Source organism: Lactuca serriola, chromosome 5 (assembly GCF_051521515.1).
Source record: "Lactuca serriola cultivar US96UC23 chromosome 5, Lser_US96UC23_V15, whole genome shotgun sequence".
Lineage (NCBI taxonomy): Eukaryota > Viridiplantae > Streptophyta > Magnoliopsida > Asterales > Asteraceae > Lactuca > Lactuca serriola.
The window spans coordinates 216,426,497-216,443,537 of record NC_136412.1 but is presented as its reverse complement, the minus strand read 5'-3'; positions in this window follow the sequence as shown (position 1 = coordinate 216,443,537).

Below are 17,041 nucleotides of genomic sequence, written 5' to 3'. Positions count from 1 at the left end.
GGGCGAGCTTGGGGGCGGATAAGAGGGTTTAAATAGGGTGCAAACCCTTGAAATTTAGGATTTCATCAGACAGCTGGGACTCCCCGAGTCCAGAATGTGGACTCGCCGAGTCGCCAACTTAATCGTGCTCCCAAACCCATCTCCACTAGGCGAGTCGGGCCTACAACTCGCCGAGTCCAAGGCTAAAAATGTAAAATACTTAGATAAATTTTATGTACGAGGAACCAGGTGCTACAAATCTCCCCCACTTATTTTAGACTTCGTCCTCGAAGTCTGCTGCTCGATCCTGAAACAGCTTGGGGTAATGCTCCATCATTTCTTCCACCGGCTCCCAAGTCTATTCCGAACCCTTTCGGTGCTGCCATTGCACCTTTACTAATTCCACCCTCTTGTTCCTCAGATCCTTCGACTTCTGGTCGAGGATTGCGATTGGGCACTCAATGTAATTCAGGCTGTCGTCAACCTGTATATCCTCTAGCGGCACCGCCGCTGAATCATCCACTAGGCACTTCCGCAGCTGGAAGACATGGAAAGTGCTGTGGATCTGACTGAGCTCGGCTGGCAGATCCAGCTTATATGCCACCTTGCCCACCCAGGCTACAACCCTAAACAGACCAATGTATCTCGGGCCCAACTTGCCCCGCTTCCTGAATCGAATGATGTCTTTCCAAGGCGACACCTTCAGGAGAACCATATCCCCGACCTGGAACTTCAGGTCTGATCGACGCTTGTCGACGTAACTTTTCTGCCGACTCTACGCAGTGTGAAGCCTGCTTCGAACCTGCTGGATCCTCTCGGTCGTCTTGAGCACCACCTCGGTGCTCCCCATGACCCTCTGGCCAACTTCACCCCAACATATCGGGGTCCTGCACCTCTGACCGTACAACATCTCGAATGGAGGACGGTCAATACTCGTGTGGTGGTTGTTGTTGTACGAGAACTCAACCAAGGGAAGATAAGTATCCCAGCTACCACCGAAATCTAGCACGCATGCCCGCAACATATCCTCCAAGGTCTGGATGGTCCGCTCGCTCTGACCATCCGTCTGCGGGTGAAAGGCGGTGCTAAAATGCAGACGAGTGCCCAACTCATCATGAAATTTCTTCCAAAACCTAGAAGTGAACCGCACATCTCGGTCTGATACCACTGACACTGGCACCCCGTGCCGCACCACTATCTCCCTGATATAGATATCGGCCAACTTTTCGGCCGAGATACTCTCCTGGATCGGAATAAAATGGGCGCTCTTGGTCAATTGATCCACGATGACCCAAATCGAATCTACTCCTCGCGCAGTCCTGAGAAGCTTCGTGATAAAATCCATTGTAATATCTTCCCATTTCCACAACGGGATGTCCAACGACTGCATCTTGCCGTGCGGTCTCTGATGCTCGGCCTTGACCTTCCTGCAGGTCAAGCATCGCTCGACGTACCACACCACATCCCGCTTCATGCAGGGCCACCAATAGTCTAAACGAAGATCCCTATACATCTTCGTCACCCCTGGATGAATAGAGAATCGGGATTTGTACGCCTCCTCCATCAAGATCTGGCGCACGCCTCCGTGATACGGCACCCACACTCTACGGTGTAGTGTCAATAATCCTCGGCTATCATAATCAAAGGAGGTGACTTGACCCACTATTCGCTCGCTCTTCCGATGTTCCTCCTTCATAGCCTCCTGCTGAGCTTCTCGAATCTGTTCTAACAGTGGAGTCACCACCGTCATCCTCTTACACACATCCCTGATCGGCGCCGCCTTGCGACTAAGCGCATCGGCCACCACATTGGCATTCCCCAGGTGATAAAGGATCTCGCAATCATAATCCTTCACCACGTCCAACCACCGAAGCTGCCTCATGTTCAGATTCGGCTGATCCATGAGGTACCTCAAACTCTTGTGGTCCGTGTAAATGGTACATCGAACCCCGTAGAGGTAATGCCGCCAAATCTTAAGGGCGAAAACCACCACACCCAACTCTAAATCATGCGTCGGGTAGCTCGCCTCATGAGGCTTCAACTGCCTCGAGGCATAAGCAATGACATGTCCCCTCTGCATCAATACTGCGTCTAAGCCCGAGATAGACGCATCACAGTATACCACAAAATCCTCTACACCCTCAGGCAGGGCTAAGATTGGCGCCTCGCACAATCATTGCCTCAGAATCTCGAACGCTGCCTGCTGCTCAGGTCCCCATCGAAAGACCATGGCTTTCCTAGTCAACCGTGTCAGGGGTACGGCTATCTTGGAGAAATCCTGAATGAATCTCCGATAGTAGCTTGCTAATCCTAGGAAACTCCGAATCTCGGATGGAGACTTCGGAACCTCCCATCTCATCACGGCCTCCACCTTGGCTGGGTCTACAGAGATCCCGTTCTGATGGGTTTTGGCTATAAGAACATCCTATGTGCTCTTACAAACCCTATGCTTGGATCTAGGTTTCTCTATTGTACATGCAATTCATCCAAGACTATAAACCCTAGTTCTAGCATACAAGTAATCATATTAACATAAGAATGGGTTTAAGATATTACCTTGATTGTTATGTAGCAATAACAATCACAATTCCTCCTTGTAATGACTTTAGAAAGCTTAAAGTTACAAATGTCACTCCTCTAATGGTTCACAAACACCAAGAGCAAGAGGATGAAGAAGAGAAGAGAAGGAGGCTGCCCAAAACGTGTGGAAACCCTAATCAACCAGTTCACTACATTTTTGGGGCATAAGGGTTCTTTAAATAGTGAAGCTATTAGGGTTATCTAACAAGGAAACCCTAATTTGGATGCTTAAGCCCTAAGCAACCCATGGACTCCTTCCTTAACAAGCCTTGGACGATTTCTAATGGGTTTCCCCATAGAATTCGTCCAACCTTATAATATAAGGTAATCCATGGCCCAATTGCAATTATCTTATAATTACAATTTCAGTCCCTTAAGTTTAATTAATCTCTTTTAGCCACAAACTTAATTCTTATTAATTATTGACTAATATTAATTAAACTATATAATTTCTCCTTTAATATATTATCCTCATAATATATTAATAAATCATATTTAATCCTTTCTCTCCATTATTCATCCTATCAAGTTGCTTTGGTGAAGGCAACCCAAAAGGACCATGCACCATCGGGTCAAGTACATACCAAAATAGTTATGGACTTAGACACTAATCTAACAGTCTCCCACTTGGATAAGTCTAATAACTATTATGCATATGACTTCATATCCTGATCCGCAATTGTAGCTTTCAAAAGCCGCTGTCAACTCTGATCTTATCAGATACGCGTCCTTTAGATAAGAGATCATATATTCCTCCATTCTAGATATCGTATAGACTGATACATGGATTTAAATCATTCTCTCTGTCTATGTGTTGTTTCCTGATTACCGATTTATGACGACTGACAACAGACTACAATTGAACACATCAAATTAGTCTCGGCTTGGCCAAGCGCTTAGGTGTCATCACTAAATCATCGAGGGGCCCACAAATATCGCTTTTATCTTACTTTGGATAAAAGGAACGGATAAACTTTGACTCAATGCTCGCTTGCAATCACTCACCGAATCACACACAACAATATATTTTATAACACCAAGTTATTGGTGCGTTTACATATTATCAATGTGCAACCGACTCACAAGATACAACTCACACATCTCGGTTTCAAGAATATAAGATGTTATCATCTCACCAATCACTCGTGATAAAATCCATGAAGTGATCCAAGTGAGCGTGGGTTTAATCCAATGCTCAAATCATATTCATAAACACTCATGAACGTTGCAGCAAACATTTGCTTATGTCTAATACTCTTTAGACAATCCACACACCAATTCACGACAGTCTTCATTCATATCTACTTCCAACATATGAACGACTGTGGCCCATTCGAATAATTCGATTATTCTAAATAATTAATTATTCAGGAAGTCAAAACATGCAAAGTGAAACACAAGAATAATACTAATCCTATATGGTCCCACACCCTTGAGTATAAATAAAACACCTTTTATTTATCACCATATCGATTACTCATTATTTGTTGTTTCGGGTAATCAACTTCTTACTTGAATTTTTACTACACTTGTCCCATGCTCTTAGCATACACACAATGTTTACCTACGGTCCTTACTTTGTGAAATAGATCAAATGAACAATTTCCAATCATACTCATTTCATAACTCCCAATCCCTATCATAAGTAGGGATGAGAATTTGGCTCGAAAACCCGAACCGAACCGAAAACCGAACCGGACCGACCCGAATTAGACCCGAATAAGCAATTCGATTCGGTTTTCGGGTATCTATATAAGGCTTATTCGGTTTTCCGGTTATTCGGTTCGGGTTACCCGAATAAGGGCTTATTCGGTCCAAAAGGACCGAACCGAATATGAAAAGTCACATTTTTTTTCCTAACATGATTGCTTATTCGATCTTCTTTTCTATCAATCGTTACCCAACAAAACCCACGTAATACACCAAAAAAATCAACGCAATCGAATTCGATCATCCGTATTACACCAAATCGACGAGTCAACGACATTACTTCTTTGATCGATTGAGTTTTTTATCATCCTTGCGACATTACTCTTTGATCGACAGTTGCAGCTACTGCCCTTGCGACTTACGATAACCTGGACTCATTGATCGATCATCACCGGTTCAAAGTTCAAACTTCAAAGTCTATTCATGATAAGAAAAAAAAAGTCGACCCTTACGTCTGGAAAAAATAATCATCTCATCGTCGTTGTTTTCTAGTTTCTACTATGATCAAACTCCATTCAAGTCATACAAAATACAATATTTATAATCACATTGTAAATGTTATTTGTAAATGTTATTCAGTTTATTCGGGTTATTCGGGTTATTTGGCTCCTTAATCATCTTCTACATGTTATTTGGGTTATTCGGGTCGGAACCGAACCGAACCGAATAATACCCGAACCGAACCGAACCGAACCCGTATTGCTTATTTGGTTCGGTTTTCGGTTAATACAATTACCCTTATTCGGTTTTCGGTTTATTCGGATTCGGGTCGGTTCGGTTTGGTTCCGACCCGAATAACATCCCTAATCATAAGTGTTAGAATATCAAATCGAATTCGAGAATACAATTTTCACAATCACTATCTCATTAAAATCTTCCTTAGTGCAAGCATTTCCTCACAGTCATTTTAATGAAGGAGGAAATCTTATGACACTTAGATTTTAATGGTGTATGTGTTCCTATCCATGTGAATTTGTCAAAACAAAAGTTTACGACAAGTTCAAACTCATATGGACCGAACTTTCTTAATCTTGATTTCTTGCCTTATGGTAACACGGCTGCCCACCATGTCTTCCAAGTAGTTAAGTAGCTCACCCTTTCCTATCAATGTACTTTCAATTGATCAAGGTCCTTGCCTTTTATGCATTCAAATGAGAACTCATAGGCTCACATGCATAATTAACTCAATTGGAACGGCACAAAAACAGGGTAATGTCAACACGATAAGTTGTAAACCTCTACTCGTGTGCTAGTGATGATCGATAAGGTTTATTCTTGATTAGTTCTTGAAACCTTTCAAGACCATTAAGACTCCCACTGACTCCTTGACATATAAGATTCTCTTATCAATAAACATTTCTTGACAAACAAATATTCAAGAGTTAGTGTATCTTTTATCAAGACCAAAAACACTTCATAAAATTGGTCCTAGTTGGTCTTTGTCTTGTCCAAGACATCACAACTTACCAATTTCAAATGTGTGAGAATAAGAAAACCTTTTTTCCACATTCTACATTTGATGAATGTTATAAACCTTCTTACAATCTTAACTTTAAGACTTGCTTTGGAATGAAGTATGATTGACTTCTTGATTTAACCATTTCTTCAATTCTTGATTCCTCTTCTTATACATACACTTGTACTAAGACTTATTTAGAGGATCAATTGAAATATGGTTCTTAATCATTAAGACCTATCATAAAACATAATAAAAGGTACTCTCCCTTCTTCTTAGAATAGAGAAACTTTTATCTTTCTGCCTACTTGATTCTTCTTATTCTTTCTGCTATTGATTTAAACTCTTTCAATCAATTCAGAATTACACTTAATCTTATAATTATAATCATATTCACTAAACCTTTAGTAAATCATGACAAATATCTTTGTTACTCTTGTGGTGGACTTGATCAACACACAACTTTGTGTACTCGATCTCCTAGTCCTTCACTTGACACTTTGTCAACGAATTAGTCTAATTTCCAAATATGAAATTTCTCATTCATCATACAACCAAGTTGCATGATTCCAAGTTTCTATCCAATTGAAACTTGGGTGATGAGAAACTCTCCCTATTTGGTAAATTCTCGACATTTCCACATAATTAAGAATCAAATCCATTATTGCTAATAATAGAAACATTCAAAACATCAATTTTTCATACACGCCATCGCAAGGATAAATAAATAACATAAAATAAAAAATTTATTTTATTGCGGAAAAATTTGTCCTTACAATGCAATTCTTTGAAAAACTATGCTAATACATATTTCTTAGCAATCTTATTCTAACTCCAAGTAGTAGCTCAAGAATCTAATCTTCAAGTAATGCGATCGAAATCCATTTCTTCACGATTAGATTCCGCTCACTTCTTCCCTTATGTTTCCTCTCTTTTCTTCGATTCTACAAAACAAATGTAATCTTATCACATCATGTATTAAGAATCTAGAGTAGGAACTTAAAAGAGTCAGTTAATGGAATTTACCTAAAGCAGAGTCATATGGTTTGACTATCCCATCTCTTAGATCTCTTAGGTAAATAGGGCAGCTTCGTCTCCAATGCCCCTTCTCTTTGGCAATAAAAGCAAATTGACTCTTTTGGAATAGCACATGGAACTATTTCAGACTTTGCCTTTCTCTTATGATCAAACTTTTCGATCATGGCATGCCTTTCGTTTCCATTGCCTATATCCATGGAAGTCTAGAAGGCAGATTCACCAATCAACTTTGCTTTTCCAGTACGCCAAGTCATTGTTGATTCAGCAGCAATAAGCATGTAGGTGAGATCTATAAGGATCACGTTGTGGTTAATCATATAGTACTTTCTTACGAACTCACTATATGAGTTAGGAAGCGACTGAAGAACCCAGTCAACAGCCAGCTCCTCACAGACAACGGATCCCAACATTCTTAACCTATCAATGTGTGACTTCATCTCTACGACGTGTGCACACACCGACTTTCCTTCTTCGTGTTTACTTTCCAAAAGGGCTTGAGTGAGCTTGAAATTTTCAAGCCTTCGAACTTGTGGCTTAGGGAGAATAATTGGAGGAGGTGGAGGAAATGAAGCATGATCTCTTGTTCCTCGATCGAATCGTGGAATATCATCTTCATATGGAAAGCTTGTTCCACGGGATTTGGGAATACCATAGTTGTCATACTATGACGGGAGAAAACAAATTCAAGTTATTTGATTGATTGAGTCCTTAATAAATCACCCAAATGAGATATTAAGGCTAGGATCCAACACAATATGCTACAACCTAGAAAAGGGATGCCGTAATCTAGTTGCAGAATATTTGAAGGTAAGTGAATAACGATTCACTAATTTCCACCATGAAAAACGAAAAAGAAAATTTAATTTTTAAATCTATGAAAACTTCTAGATACTTTGAGATTCATTGAACTTTTCAATGATATGTTTAAATCTCGATATGCTCCTCTAGTTTGTGACTGGGATGCCGAGGATCACAAAGCGGGTGTGAATAACCATGCAAACTTACATGGTGCCCCCACATGTTACAGTCACCTATTCGATGTGTCGGTAAACCACACACGCTCCACCGAACTATGACAAACATTGAGTCACCCTTTGCTACCTTTGCTTAGAACCATTTAGTGTGTCGGTAAACTACACACGCTCCACTAACGTCTTCGCAAGGGCACAAAGTGTAATTTCATGGAATTGCATCAATTCACTTTTGCCTAAAGTAACTAAGATTAGGAATTTGTAAAACATTTAGTTACTTTTGTACTTCATTATATTCATAATGGAAAGTTCTGTCCTATCCTACCCGTTCGGCTAACGACCCTCCACTAGTCAAGAGTGCGGTGGGTAAGAGTGGATACCCATTCAATCGCCATTTTATAGGCAATTTCCTTAAACACCCCTTATAGACCAGCTTCGTGAATGAGGCCTACTAACGGTAAGACTGACTTTTACTCATACATATATATATATATATATATATATATATATATATATATATATATAATGTTAGACTTTTAATGTTATATATAGTATAAGGTGTATTTTATACTTTTAAAATACTAGGTGGTCAAATTTAACAATTATACTTTTAATTCAATTAAATTGTAAACCATAACTTTATGGATTTATTAAACCACTTTTAATTATACACCTTAATTAATTAATAAAAACATAAGGGTGTGATGTGAATTTTTCAAAACATCACTAGGGTTTTAGAATTTAACATTCCTAAATTAAACTTTTAATCAACTTTTAAATTCCAAAACTTGAGGGCAAGTTTTGAAACATTTCAAAACATTAGGGTTTAGAATTTAAATATTTCAAAATCAAACTTTTCAATTAAAATTTAAATTCCAAAACTTGAGAGCAAGTTTTGAAACCTTTTTCAAAACATTAGGGTTTCAACTATTTAAATTTCAAAACAAAACTTTTGAGTTCAAATTTAAACTATAAAACTTAAAGGGGAAAAATTGAAACTTTTCATAACACAAGGATCAAATAACAAATAATATAAATTATACAATTAATTTTATCATTATCTATATTTGACCTAATTTCAATTTCTTGCAAAATAAGTTACCCAATTAATACAAATAATCAACTATAATCATATAAGGAAGTTATTATATAATCAATTGGTAATTATCTTTTGTTTAATCAAGGATATACTCATGAATATGTATAAAATCGGATTTTAATGACTTAAATCAGATAAGGCAAGTATCCATGAGTAAAACAGCAAGAAATCCCGAAATCCCCTCTTTCTGACGTTTGAACTCGCCGAGTACCCCTATGGACTCGCCGAGTAGGGGCCTACTCGCCGAGTCCACAATGGGACTCGCCGAGTTCATCAGGCAGGTTCACAAAAATCGAATTTTTCAACTTGAACAAACATACAAGGCATCAATACAATAGAAACCAAAAAAAGGCTCTGATACCACTGATGGGTTTTGGCTATAAGAACATCCTATGTGCTCATACAAACCCTATGCTTGGATATAGGTTTCTCTATTGTACATGCAATTCATCCAAGACTATAAACCCTAGTTCTAGCATACAAGTAATCATATTAACATAAGAATGAGTTTAAGATATTACCTTGATTGTTATGTAGCAATAACAATCACAATTCCTCCTTGTAATGACTTTAGAAAGCTTAGAGTCACAAATGTCACTCCTCTAATGGTTCACAAACACTAAGAGCAAGAGGATGAAGAAGAGAAGAGAAGAGAAGGAGGCTGCCCAAAACATGTGGAAACCCTAATCAACCAGTTCACTACATTTTTAGGACATAAGGGTTCTTTAAATAGTGAGGCTATTAGGGTTATCTAACAAGGAAACCCAAATTTGGATGCTTAAGCCCTAAGCAACCCATGGACTCCTTCCTTAACAAGCCTTGGACGATTTCTAATGGGTTTCCCCATAGAATTCATCCAACCTTATAATATAAGGTAATCCATGGCCCAATTGCAATTATCTTATAATTACAATTCCAGTCCCTTAAGTTTAATTAGTTTCTTTTAGCCACAAACTTAATTCTTATTAATTCTTGACTAATATTAATTAAAATATATAATTTCTCCTTTAATATATTATCCTCATAATATATTAATAAATCATATTTAATCCTTTCTCTCCATTATTCAACCTATCAAGTTGCTTTGGTGAAGGCAACCCAAAAGGACCATGCACCATCGGGTCAAGTACATACCAAAATAGTTATGGACTTAGACACTAATCCAACACCTTCCACATCTATCCGTACCTTCTCCAAGGGCTGCCTTGACTCCACCAGTTCCCTCTCACTACCGTTGATCACTGCTATATTCATCCTAGGCTTGCCCTAGGAAAATCTCTAACTCCACCCTACCCGGTCCTCAGCTGATGAAGGCATCCTTGCAATGCCAGTTAGCCATTACCTGAATACCATCACATGTGGTGAGGCTCAGATAATCATTCGAGTAACAGACTCGGCTCTACAACGGTTAGACTCGGACAAGAGTTGCGCAATAGAGCCAAATCCAGCACTCTAAGATTATTCAACCTTGATCACATGTGACGTGACGTATTCACCTAATGTCTAACTCCCATCACTCAGAGTCCCACGAAGCACAAAGCAAGCAGCATTCAAACAACAGGAAACAATCTCAAGCAAATCCACCCTCATAAAGAGAAACTGACTAGCATACAATGCTAAACTCATACTATCAGGCATAACCTAAACAGGCTATCCTACTGTTGTCTACTCAATTCTTGCATTCAGTTTTCATACATTGAAGCACATAAAGCATGCACATAAGGCATCACTCCTAGATCCTTAGTCCTAATCTAGCATGTTGTTCTACTGAAACTGATAAACATAACATAAGCTTGTATGGGTATTTTGGGGAATACTTACTTGAGCTCGGCCGGTCGCACACATCACAGACTTTGTTCCTTCTTAAAACTCTTTACTTAGCTTTTTAGAAAACATTTTCTTCTTTAAAATCTTTTAATCCCTTGATTTGAGTTCGGACACCCCCGAAGGTGTGTCCGAATCCCTCAAACCAGGGATCTGATACCAACTTGTAACATCCCAAAAATACGAGCCAAAAATTTCATTTTTAAACATGTACTTAGCAAAACATTAGGAGTAAAACGTTCAACGATCATATCATTTCACAAAAGATATTGCATGTCTGGAAAACATTTTTATAAAACATAAAAGTGTCAGAGTACAAATCCCCAGGAAGATCTCATGATGCGGAATACAAGCATGTGTGTGATGTACCGCTACCGCGCCAGCTCCTTCCCCTTCGAAGAAGAGGTACCTGAAACCAAAACTGAAAACTGTAAGCACGAAGCTTAGTGAGTTCCCCCAACATACCACATACCATACAATCACATAACATACATATATTGTCAGGCATATCTGGGTGCCCGACCTACCCCTTCGGTCCTCTCGACCGGATACTATCTAGTATATCTGGGAGCTGGCCTCCCCTTCGGTCCTCTCGATCGGATACTGACCAGTATATATGGGAGCTTGCCTCCCCTTCGGTCCTCTCGACCAGATACTGACTAGCATATCTGGGTGCTGGTCTCCCCTTCGGTCCTCTCGACCGGGTACTGGGGACTATTTCACCCCCTACTACTACCACATAACACATATATCATATAATCTATCTAGCATGGATGGGCATGACCACCCCTTCGACACTATCGACCGGTAATCTGGGGGACTATCTCCCCCCTACTGTCACTAGCACATAGCATCGTATCATACTAGCACAATAACATAACACAGGTAGTAGCAACCCTAGATGAATATCATAGAGACAATCATCTATCATACAACTCCTACTGGTGGGCCGACATTGTGGCCGTAGACCCACCGCTACTAGAAGGTAACTCACTTCAAAGTAGCTGCTGATCGGTGTGGGAACTGACTGTCTTCTGCTGCTGCTGCTCCGGAAATCCTCTGGCTATAATTCCCACAAAACACTTAGTCAAATACTGCTAACCGACCTCAGGGTAAAATGACCATTTACCCCTAACCAAACCAAGAGTCAAAGTCAAAGTCAACTGCCAGTTGACCCGACTCGCCGAGTTGGCTTGCCAACTCGCCGAGTCCTTATTCATTCGATTGACCATCATCCCGACTCTACTCGTCGAGTCACTGAGTCACACCCCATGACTCATCCGAAGAACATGCTACGCTGAGACTCGCCGAGTTGCATGAACAACTCGCCGAGTCTGTTCTTGAGGCAAGAAGATTGCCTTGAACTCGCCGAGTCAAGGCATTGACTCGCCGAGTTTCTTCATGGGTGAGTCTAGCTTCCGACTCACTGAGTCACACCCCATGACTCACTAATCCACCCCGCAAACACGAAAAGGGGGGGGGGGAAACTCGGGGACTCGCGACTCGACTCGCCGAGTCCGATGAACGAATCGCCGAGTCTGTTACATGCAAATACTATATACTCGATTTTGCTTGAATCCAACTCATGCCATTCATAGATCTGGGTTTCTAGGGCATGAATAACACGTAAAGTTTCCAACTTTACGTGTAAATAATCACCAATGAAGGTTTTAGGGCTCAAAATGCACCAAAAGAGTAGATCTAGGGCTTTCATGCAATATGGCTCCATAAAGGCAGTAGATCCAAGCTCCTGGAGCTCAATCATGCCTAGATCTAGAGGCTAAACAACTTATTACAAACCCTAATACACAATCAAGCTTGGGGAAAGGCTCAAGAAGGACTTTCATGGAGCTATAAGGGACTATAAGCATGAAAACAGAGGGAAACCGAGTTATACCTCAAGGAAATCACTGAGATAACACAAAGATGCCTGGCCTCCTTCTTTTCTTCTTGATCTACTCTTCTTTCTTCTCAAAATCTTCAAGAAACACACCAATGCACTTCAATCTCACAAGAAATAAGGGTTTGAACGATGTTGGGAGCTCTGAGGGTGAAAGGGGCGAGCTTGGGGGCGGATAAGAGGGTTTAAATAGGGTGCAAACCCTTGAAATTTAGGGTTTCATCAGACAGCTGGGACTTGCCGAGTCCAGAATGTGGACTCGCTGAGTCGCCAACTTAAACATGCTCCCAAACCCGTCTCCACTCGGCGAGTCGGGCCTACAACTCGCCGAGTCCAAGGCTAAAAATGTAAAATACTTAGATAAATTTTACGTACTAGGAACCAGGTGCTACAAATCTCCCCCACTTATTTTAGACTTCGTCCTCGAAGTCTGCTGCTCGATCCTGAAACAGCTTGGGGTAATGCTCCATCATTTCTTCCACCGGCTCCCAAGTCCATTCCGAACCCTTTCGGTGGTGCCATTGCACCTTTACTAATTCCACCCTCTTGTTCCTCAGATCCTTTGACTTTCGGTCGAGGATTAAAGGAGATTTTTATGTGTAAGAGTTTAAGAGGAGTTGATCCCAGAGACGATGACAGCTCAGCTACTACACGACATTTGAGGTGAGTTACCTTCAAGTAAAAGTGGTTCGAAGGCACCAATGCCGGCCCACTAGTAAGAGTTATAGTAGAGATGATTGTCTTTGTGATATTATATGTTATGCTTTATGTGCCAGTATGCTATGATATTATGTGATAGTGGTAGGAGGGGTATGATAGGCTCCAGTACCGGTCGAAAGGAACGAAGGGGTATGCCAACACCTTGAAAAGCTAGGCAATATATGAATTGTGTTTATCAGCTAGGATGTTATATGGTAGAAGTAGGGGGAGAAATAGTCCACAGTACTGATCGAAAGGACCGAAGGGGTAGGCCAGCACCTTGATATGCTAGGCGAGGTACCGTTCGAAAGGATCGAAGGGGTAGGCCAGCACCCTGATATGCTGTAACACCCAAAGTTTTGATGGCCAAGAAAGGAAAGAAAACCCTAATTTTTAGGGGCGAATCGACGAGTTCAAGGAGGAACTCGGCGAGTCCGAGCGGGATCCGGGTCGAGGTGTAAGTGACCAACTCGGCGAGTCGGCCAAGTGGACTCGGCGAGTCTGGTCTGTGCGAGGAAAACCCTAAATTCGGGACTTGGAGCCTATTTAAGCGCCTCATTCTCTCCCCTAGGGTTCCTTTGCTGCCTCTTTCACCCATAACATTAAACCCTAGCCGCCATATCCTCTATTTGAGCCATTTGTTGCCTTGGAAGGTGCATTAAAGCTTGGAGAAGGAAGAAGGAACTTGGAGGAGCAAGAAGGGACTATAGATCTGGGATTGTGAATTCATTCTGAGCATTTGGAGGTAATAAACTAGTTCCTGGACCCTTTTTGCACCTAGATCTATGTGTGGTTGTCGGGGCTTTTAGCCATAATGTTATTATTTTGAGTTAGAAGCCAGATCTGGAGTTGCTACTTCAGATCTAAGCATATTATGGTCTTGAGAAGCGTAAAGTAGCAGCCCTTGAGTTGATTATGGAGCCTCCTTGCCTTAAACCCTAGTTTGTGGTGTATTTTGCCTAGATCTCCTTCTCTATACGTAAAGTTTGCAACTTTACGTGAGGAATAGGCTTGGGAAGGGTAGATCTACAGTTTGGAGTCCATGCATGACTCAAAAGTCCTATGCATGTATGGAGATCTGAATGGACTCGACGATTCCTTTGAGTGGACTCGGCGAGTAGCATGAAGATTTGGAGGAACTCGACGAGTGGGATGAACAGCTCGTCGAGTCAGATGAAGTTGGGCAGGAACTCGGCAAGTTGGAAGAACAGCTCGGCGAGTCTGTTGAAGGATGTCTTGGACTCGGCGAGTCTGTTCTTGGACTCGGCGAGTCAGGTCGCGAAACCCCAAACCCTTCGAGTTTAGACTCGAATCAGTGAGTCGATTAGAGACTCGGTGAGTTGGACAGGTCAGGACTCGGAAATCGGTAGACTCGGCGAGTCTGGACTGACTCAGCGAGTAGAGTCGCGAGTGGAAGGACTCTGAACTTATGAAATCGGCGAGTCAATAGGGTGACTCGGCGAGTAGGGTTGACCTGGAAGGTTGGCTTTGACCAGGACTCTGACTTTGACCAGAATTGACTTGGTAGTCTTTCGGGGGTCAGTTTGACTCAGTGTTGCATTCTTATTGGTAGCTCGGGGAGCGGGTGGAGCAGGAGTTCAGAGAGTTGCCGGGCAGCGGCTAGTGGGATCATCAGCAAATTCAGCCAGTGCAGGTGAGTTTCCCTTTGTATGAATGGGTCTACGGCCACAATACCGGCCCATGTAGTTATGAGTAGAAGACCCGGGGGTTAGCCCTAGGCACAGTATGCTAGTAAGATATTCGGGACGAGGTCCAATGATAGAAGGCGGGTGCCCAAGGAGTGGTTTATGTGATAGTTTATACTTGTTGTCTGCGTGATACTTGTATGTGCCTGGTAAGGAGGTGAGTGTGGGCGAGGTCCTGTGTCTCACCAATTGCAGAGTGTGGATGGTGTTCCACATCTCATTAGCAGCAGATCAGGGGCGAGGCCCAAGTTAGGGAAAAAGTGAGTGTGGGCTGGGCCCGTATCTCACTATCAGTAGGAGCATGGATGGGGTTCCATGACTCATCGGTAGAGTTCGGTTGTTAGGACCGGAGGGTAGTCAGATGCCCCAGAAACGTTTGACAGTATGTGATGATACGTTTATATGCTGGCAAGTTATGTTATATGTGATAGTGGTAGTAGGAGGGGAATAGTCCCCAAGTTCGATCGTTAGGACCGATGGGTAGTCAGCACCCCAGAATGGCCTGACATGGGTAGTCAGCACCCCAGAATGGCTTGACATGGGTAGTCAGCACCCTAGAACGGCTTGACACGGGTAGGTCGGCACCCTAGAATGGTCGTATCGGGTAGGTCGGGCACCCCAGAATTGTCCGGCAGTGTGTATGATATGTGATTGTATGGTATGTGGTAGGGTGGGGAACTCACTAAGCTTCGTGCTTATGGTTTTCAGTTTTGGTTTCAGGTACTTCCGGTAGCGGAGGGAAGAGCTCGGGGTGAGCGCATGGCACACACACTATAGATTAGCCAACCTGGGAATGTTTACTCTGATAATGAACATGTGTTTTGAAAACTTATACTCAAATTATGTTTTGGAATGATGTCTTTGCTTAAAGTAATGTTTTATTAAAAGAAATTTTTGGTCTTAAATTTTGGGTCGTTACATATGCTAGGTAAGTTACCGGTTGAAAGAGACCAAAGGGGTAGTCCAGTACCCGGATATGTTAGACAGTATGTTTATTGTATGATATGTGGTATGATGGGGGAACTCACTAAGCTTTGTGCTTACAATTTTCAGTTTTTGTTTCAGGTCATTCTTCTTCAAAGGGAAAGGAGCCGGCACGGTAGCAACGCTTCACACACACAATTTTCCGCATATGAGATTCTTGGGATTTTGTACTCTAACATTATTATATTATGACATGTTTTGAGACATGACTTATGAGTTTTTATGATATGAGATAACTTCATGATGTTTTCAATAATCCGTTTTATGAATTATTAAATTAAAAATAAAATTTTTGGTATTAAATTTTGGGATGTTACAATGCAGTCGTATGTGTGGAATACACTTCAACAACAATTAATTTTATAATCCTTGAAAATAGATAATCGACTTGAATGCCATTTTCTAATGGTCAATAGAATTTCAATACTTTGCGTACTCGAACCAATCTACTTAGCGAAAGGCACCTCAGTTCTTTTCTACCCAACGCCTAATATTAATTCATACAGTTCATTAATCTCAGTTAGCATAATATAAAAATAATAATTTATCATTTTGTAATTAATTAATGTATGAATGCACACGTGCAAGTATATCCAACATAAAATGAGATTCAAGGTACCTGAAATGACAAAAAGGTGGATTTAATATATATATATATATAATGTTTTATTAGTGAAGTGACCTAAAAGCAATTAAGTTGCAATTAGAAATCATTTTGTATGTTTGTCTATGAGGAAAGCAATTTCACCAGCTATGTCCAAGAAATAGAGGTTTTTAGGCAAACCCATTAAGAGACCGAATTCCATATTATTTGGAATCAAGATTGCAAATTGTGAGGAATTTGTATTGAAAGAGTACCCATAATGTGAAGGAGGGAGATTGCAATCTTTCATAATCTTTCTTTCATCTCAATGCATAAAAACCTATCAGAGTCTACAAAAGAAAAAATCTTTTTCTTTAATTTAAAATCTTTACTTGTAAAAAAGTATGTTGCTCTATTTCCAGAATTAGAACAACATACCAACACTTGTATCCATGTCTATATATTATTGTACCCATGTCTATATATTATAAGTGGCATCTTAATATGCATAT